Below are 7500 nucleotides of genomic sequence, written 5' to 3' on the forward strand. Positions count from 1 at the left end.
GGCAAATTATATCGCTGAAAACACAGATCCGGCGATTACTTGGCCCAGTATGGGCTGGATGACGCAAAACTTTTTTTTCACAATTTTGTGGTTTTTTCATGCGCGGATCACTTCTTAACACCTTTTTTCGTGCTCAGATGCACTGTTTACACTAAAATCGTGCAATTCTGGCACTTTTTGGGCACTTTTTTCGATTTTCTGCTTTTACACCATGTCACACAAACACATGGTGGGGGGTTCATAGGCAACAAACACAAATGCACGATTTTTGTTGAATTTTTGCCTTAAAAACACTTGATAACGCTCTTAAAGGGTAAATCAGGTGCCCTGAGCACGTTTTTCACACTATTAAAGTCGATTAACGACGATTTTGCACTGTTTTTAAGTCCTTTTTTCGGAGCCCAAACACAACGTGTCGGTACAGTACGACCTCACGTTTGACACTACTACAGGGATAACTGGCTTGTGGCCGCCAAGCGTTCATAGCGACGTGGCTTTTTGATCCTTCGATGTCGGCTCTTCCTATCATTGTGAAGCAAAATTCACCAAGCGTAGGATTGTTCACCCTTTCAAGGGAACGTGAGCTGGGTTTAGACCGTCGTGAGACAGGTTAGTTTTACCCTACTGGTGTGTGCTTATAGTCGCTATCTTAACGGAATTCCTGTGCAGTACGAGAGGAACCACAGGTACGGACCACTGGCTCAATACTAGTCCGACCGGACTTTGGTATGACGCTACGTCCGCTGGATTATGCCTGAACGCCTCTAAGGTCGTAGCCAATCCGAGCTGATAGCGCTTCTCAAACCCATTAGGTGTTCGGAAGCTAGCGGGCCTAACAACCCTCTGAGATCCGTTGGAGTCTGCGTCTGCAGCCCGGCGTCTCATCCCGCTATACCTAGGCCGCAACGAGTGGAGTTCGCTGCACGTGTTAGTACCGTAACTGGGAACGCCGTTGGCTTGAGCTCTGCCCAACGTGGATATACCTAGTTTCGACACCTATCAACCGCCCGCAAACGACGGGACTTCAGGCTGGGAGCTGCGAGTTGTAGAGATGCGTTCGCATCGATCCTCTCAGGCGACCCATGCTTGGTGGTTTGTCCGTGTGCCCCTTCCTCGATGTGCGCAAGCTCGTCTTGGTCTGGGGACCACGTCGACACAGGGGATACTTTTGTGAGAGCAAGAGTGTACTTAGTTGAGTGTAGCAAGGGATCGCGTGCCCCTTCCTCGATGGCGCAACGAACCATCTTGGTCTGGGGACCGTGGTGCCGTGCTCTGGTGAAGCTTGGTGCGTGCTCTTTCCTTGTCAGACGAGTGACTTGACTTGGTCTGGAGACCGTTCCTTTACACTAGTGGACAAGAGCTGGCTACTTCCGTGTCAGACGAGTGACTTGACACGGTATGGAGCGGAACACGTAACACTAGTGAGCTTGTCGGCGTGCCTCGTTCTCGACTTGATTGTCTTGATGTGAGAAACGTGCCGACCAAACCAGTAAGCTTACACACCTGCTCGTTACAAGTTGTATAAGTTAATCCGTTTGGGCCGGTTGCCTTGCACATGATGGTGTTGTTGACCATGTTCGGTTAACACGTCGTGTGTCGAGGTGGCCGGCCTTGGTAGTAGGATGTCTTGTGCATGTGACGTGTTGACCTGGTTTGGTCGATGTGTCGTCGTGTACGAGATGACCTACTTACCCGTCAGTTGTCCAAGTTGTATCATGTGTTGACTTAGTTGACGTGTCATGTGCATGGATGATTGGCGTACGGGTCATGTATGGTGCACTTGCTTCAGTTGAAGGGATGTACTAGTACAGTTATATTAATTGTTTATTTCACGATCTGGTCTTTTGGCTGGATCGCGAAAAAAACGCTAAGTCCCAAATCTTGAACTCGAGAGGAGAGCGCTGATGACAACCTTTTGGACTGGAGCTCCCTAGAATTCGGCTTTTTCCTACTTTAAAGGGATGCACTGTTGTATGTATTGTTTATTCACGATCTGGTCGTTGGATTGGATCGTGAAAAAAAAACGCTAAGTCCCAGATCCTGAACTCGACAGGAAAGCGCTGATGGCAAACATTTTGACTGGAAGTCCCTAGAAAACGGCTTTTTCCTTATTGGCATTATGTGGCACGTTTATTGTGGCTAGAACATTAATTATCCCCCAAATGGCACCAACGCTTGGCGAAAGTCTCGAAATACTCCTATCCCGACGCACCAGCAACCGCAACACGATGCAAAATAAATTGCACGAGCTGCTGATACTTGTACCATGCACGGTACACGGTACCAAAATATACCCCTGAAGGTGTGCAATTTGGTGCTATCCTAGGAAATTTGTTTGGGCAAGCCTAGCTACGCGTGTCGCACGTTGCATGGTCGTCGATCAGAGGTATGCAAAAGCACCTATCTAGGGGAATTACTTTATGTTCTAGTAGCAAGTTCGATTTTCCGGTCCAGCACGGCAGTAATCCTGCATGCATACACTCCATGTACCAAAAATGTATCAACCTAGGCGTTGCTCAGTAGCTTTTGGCGGCACATGTAAAAAGTATTCGAGTTCAGATTCTTGGAACTTTGCGTATTGTTCAAAACTAATAACGAAAACTAAATTATAAATGGGTAAAAGGCTAGGCGTTTCTCAGTAGCTTTTTTGCGCCACGTGGCAAAAGTATTCGAGTTCAGATTTCTGGGACTTAGCGTATTTTTCAAAATTGATTATGCAAATTGAAGTACAAATGGGGCATTAGCTAGGCGTTGCCCAGTAGCTTTTGGCGCCACATGGATGAAGTAGTCGAGTTCAAATTTCTGGGACGTAGCGTAGTTTTCAATCATAATAAACCGAATCAAACATAAAAATCATGAAACTTACACCACGTCCCTAGGTTATGCACAAAACGTAACGATAAAGTGCCGGCCAGGTTAGAGGTGCACCAAAATTGTGTACCGATTAGGAAAAGTACTCTATGTTCCTATGACTTGGGTGAAAAGTGTTGATTAACTGCTGGTTAGGATAGACAGTTGCTTATCGTACACATCGCAAACGAACACCCCTTAGTGAGCAGTAGCAGAAGTCGATGGAACAAAGCGAATGCATTACAAACTGATCAAGTAAAATAAGGAACGCTACGTACTAGGACTTCTTTCCAAGAATGGTGTCCGCGACGGGAGGGCAAGCGTCCTTCCCAGGTTTCCCTAGTAAACCTTGTATGGTAAACATACCCAAGCGTGTCCGTAAGCACGCAACGATAGTCACGAACGAGCACATACCTAGGGAAAGTACTCTACGTACTAGGACTTCTGTCCAAGAATGGTGTCCGCGACGGTCGGGCACTGTGACGCAATTACCAAATCCTAGAATCGTACAAGCAGTGTGTACAAACATAAACATTAACGCGTTCGCTCGGGCTGCGCCGTCCGTGTTGAACACAAATGTGGGTGATTATATGAGTGGATAGACAAAAACATGCGTGGCGAAGACAGTTTTCTGCACGATGTGCACATAGCTCATTTCGTCGTCCCGGGCGAATGGAAAAACACAAAAATATCGAGTATCTTTCTAGGTTTCTGTTATAAAAGGACAGGCCAAAAGGTGACCGGTTGAGATAAGCATTTTAAGCATACAAGCACTTTATTGCAACTTTTGATACAAAAACTAGGTACGTACACGTAGATTGTATCAACATGGACATCCATGATCGGGTACGCCCGGGCTGCGCCCTCCATGTTGTACTTTCCCTGATTGGTACACAATTTTGGTGCAAGTGTACCAACATGGACATCTATGAACGCGTACGCTCGAGATGCACCCTTCGTCTTGTACTTTCCCTGATCGGTACACAGTTTTGGTGCACGGCTATCCCGACCGGCAACTTGTACCTTTATCGACATCCATGAACACAAAGTGCGCGGAACAAAAATTGCTCGGTCAGACCTACAAAGTGCTATATCTCGAATACTAAACGTCGCAGATGGGTGTCGTAGAACAATTTTAAATTCGTCTAATGATTCTACATCCGATTCTGGATAGTGGTTTTTCGACCACTTTTCAACATTTTGTGACACCCCGAACCTAGGGGCAGCTCCCTAGCTTTTTTCAAAAATGTGCACCGAACGGGCCAGAGAGCTCGAGTAGTCGAAAATTTTTTTTTTGCTAAAACCCCTCAAAACGTGTCAGGAACGCACCCTAGATGATGAAAAGTGCAACCAGAATGTCAATCGACAACATGCCCGGGGGTACAAATTTGCTCTACGCGTCCCGAGGTAGGGTACTTTTTCATACAAACATCAAAGTGTACGGTGCACAAAGTGCGCGGAACAAAAATTGCTCGGTCAGACCTAGGACGGGCCATAACTCGAATACTAAACGTCGCAGATGGGTGTCGTAGAACAATTTTAAGTTCGTCTAATGATTCTACATCCGATTCTGGATAGTGGTTTTTCGACCACTTTTCAACATTTTGTGACACCCCGAACCTAGGGGCAGCTCCCTAGCTTTTTTCAAAAATGTGCACCGAACGGGCCAGAGAGCTCGAGTAGTCGAAAATTTTTTTTTTTGCTAAAACCCCTCAAAACGTGTCAGGAACGCACCCTAGATGATGAAAAGTGCAACCAGAATGTCAATCGACAACATGCCCGGGGGTACAAATTTGCTATACGCGTCCCTAGGTAGGGTACTTTTTCATACAAACATCAACGTGTACGGTGCACAAAGTGCGCGGAACAAAAATTGCTCGGTCAGACCTAGGACGGGCCATAACTCGAATACTAAACGTCGCAGATGGGTGTCGTAGAACAATTTTAAGTTCGTCTAATGATTCTACATCCGATTCTGGATAGTGGTTTTTCGACCACTTTTCAACATTTTGTGACACCCCGAACCTAGGGGCAGCTCCCTAGCTTTTTTCAAAAATGTGCACCGAACGGGCCAGAGAGCTCGAGTAGTCGAAAATTTTTTTTTTTGCTAAAACCCCTCAAAACGTGTCAGGAACGCACCCTAGATGATGAAAAGTGCAACCAGAATGTCAATCGACAACATGCCCGGGGGTACAAATTTGCTCTACGCGTCCCTAGGTAGGGTACTTTTTCATACAAACATCAAAGTGTACGGTGCACAAAGTGCGCGGAACAAAAATTGCTCGGTCAGACCTAGGACGGGCCATAACTCGAATACTAAACGTCGCAGATGGGTGTCGTAGAACAATTTTAAGTTCGTCTAATGTATCTACATCCGATTCTGGATAGTGGTTTTTCGACCACTTTTCAACATTTTGTGACACCCCGAACCTAGGGGCAGCTCCCTAGCTTTTTTCAAAAATGTGCACCGAACGGGCCAGAGAGCTCGAGTAGTCGAAAATTTTTTTTTTTGCTAAAACCCCTCAAAACGTGTCAGGAACGCACCCTAGATGATGAAAAGTGCAACCAGAATGTCAATCGACAACATGCCCGGGGGTACAAATTTGCTATACGCGTCCCTAGGTAGGGTACTTTTTCATACAAACATCAACGTGTACGGTGCACAAAGTGCGCGGAACAAAAATTGCTCGGTCAGACCTAGGACGGGCCATAACTCGAATACTAAACGTCGCAGATGGGTGTCGTAGAACAATTTTAAGTTCGTCTAATGATTCTACATCCGATTCTGGATAGTGGTTTTTCGACCACTTTTCAACATTTTGTGACACCCCGAACCTAGGGGCAGCTCCCTAGCTTTTTTCAAAAATGTGCACCGAACGGGCCAGAGAGCTCGAGTAGTCGAAAATTTTTTTTTTTGCTAAAACCCCTCAAAACGTGTCAGGAACGCACCCTAGATGATGAAAAGTGCAACCAGAATGTCAATCGACAACATGCCCGGGGGTACAAATTTGCTCTACGCGTCCCTAGGTAGGGTACTTTTTCATACAAACATCAAAGTGTACGGTGCACAAAGTGCGCGGAACAAAAATTGCTCGGTCAGACCTAGGACGGGCCATAACTCGAATACTAAACGTCGCAGATGGGTGTCGTAGAACAATTTTAAGTTCGTCTAATGATTCTACATCCGATTCTGGATAGTGGTTTTTCGACCACTTTTCAACATTTTGTGACACCCCGAACCTAGGGGCAGCTCCCTAGCTTTTTTCAAAAATGTGCACCGAACGGGCCAGAGAGCTCGAGTAGTCGAAAATTTTTTTTTTGCTAAAACCCCTCAAAACGTGTCAGGAACGCACCCTAGATGATGAAAAGTGCAACCAGAATGTCAATCGACAACATGCCCGGGGGTACAAATTTGCTCTACGCGTCCCTAGGTAGGGTACTTTTTCATACAAACATCAACGTGTACGGTGCACAAAGTGCGCGGAACAAAAATTGCTCGGTCAGACCTAGGACGGGCCATAACTCGAATACTAAACGTCGCAGATGGGTGTCGTAGAACAATTTTAAATTCGTCTAATGATTCTACATCCGATTCTGGATAGTGGTTTTTCGACCACTTTTCAACATTTTGTGACACCCCGAACCTAGGGGCAGCTCCCTAGCTTTTTTCAAAAATGTGCACCGAACGGGCCAGAGAGCTCGAGTAGTCGAAAATTTTTTTTTTTGCTAAAACCCCTCAAAACGTGTCAGGAACGCACCCTAGATGATGAAAAGTGCAACCAGAATGTCAATCGACAACATGCCCGGGGGTACAAATTTGCTATACGCGTCCCTAGGTAGGGTACTTTTTCATACAAACATCAACGTGTACGGTGCACAAAGTGCGCGGAACAAAAATTGCTCGGTCAGACCTAGGACGGGCCATAACTCGAATACTAAACGTCGCAGATGGGTGTCGTAGAACAATTTTAAGTTCGTCTAATGATTCTACATCCGATTCTGGATAGTGGTTTTTCGACCACTTTTCAACATTTTGTGACACCCCGAACCTAGGGGCAGCTCCCTAGCTTTTTTCAAAAATGTGCACCGAACGGGCCAGAGAGCTCGAGTAGTCGAAAATTTTTTTTTTTGCTAAAACCCCTCAAAACGTGTCAGGAACGCACCCTAGATGATGAAAAGTGCAACCAGAATGTCAATCGACAACATGCCCGGGGGTACAAATTTGCTCTACGCGTCCCTAGGTAGGGTACTTTTTCATACAAACATCAACGTGTACGGTGCACAAAGTGCGCGGAACAAAAATTGCTCGGTCAGACCTGGTACGGGCCATAACTCGAATACTAAACGTCGCAGCTGGGTGTCGTAGAACAATTTTAAGTTCGTCTAATGATTCTACATCCGATTCTGGATAGTGGTTTTTCGACCACTTTTCAACATTTTGTGACACCCCGAACCTAGGGGCAGCTCCCTAGCTTTTTTCAAAAATGTGCACCGAACGGGCCAGAGAGCTCGAGTAGTCGAAAATTTTTTTTTTTGCTAAAACCCCTCAAAACGTGTCAGGAACGCACCCTAGATGATGAAAAGTGCAACCAGAATGTCAATCGACAACATGCCCGGGGGTACAAATTTGCTCTACGCGTCCCTAGGTAG

At 46.1% G+C, this 7500-nt stretch overlaps 1 protein-coding gene across 1 annotated transcript in view; it reads right to left on the reverse strand.

Moving 5' to 3' along the window:
• The window catches only part of LOC133394468 (J domain-containing protein DDB_G0295729-like), a 7939-nt gene extending 7497 nt beyond the window's left edge, over positions 1–442 (reverse strand). Inside the window, exon 1 of the mRNA XM_061663207.1 lies at positions 1–442. This exon is cut by the window's left edge and continues 969 nt beyond it. The gene's annotated coding sequence lies outside the window, so the exon portion shown is untranslated.
• Between the last annotated feature and the right edge of the window lie 7058 nt (positions 443–7500).

The sequence above is a fragment of the Anopheles gambiae genome (assembly GCF_943734735.2).
Source record: "Anopheles gambiae chromosome X unlocalized genomic scaffold, idAnoGambNW_F1_1 X_unloc_15, whole genome shotgun sequence".
NCBI classification, from domain to species: domain Eukaryota; kingdom Metazoa; phylum Arthropoda; class Insecta; order Diptera; family Culicidae; genus Anopheles; species Anopheles gambiae.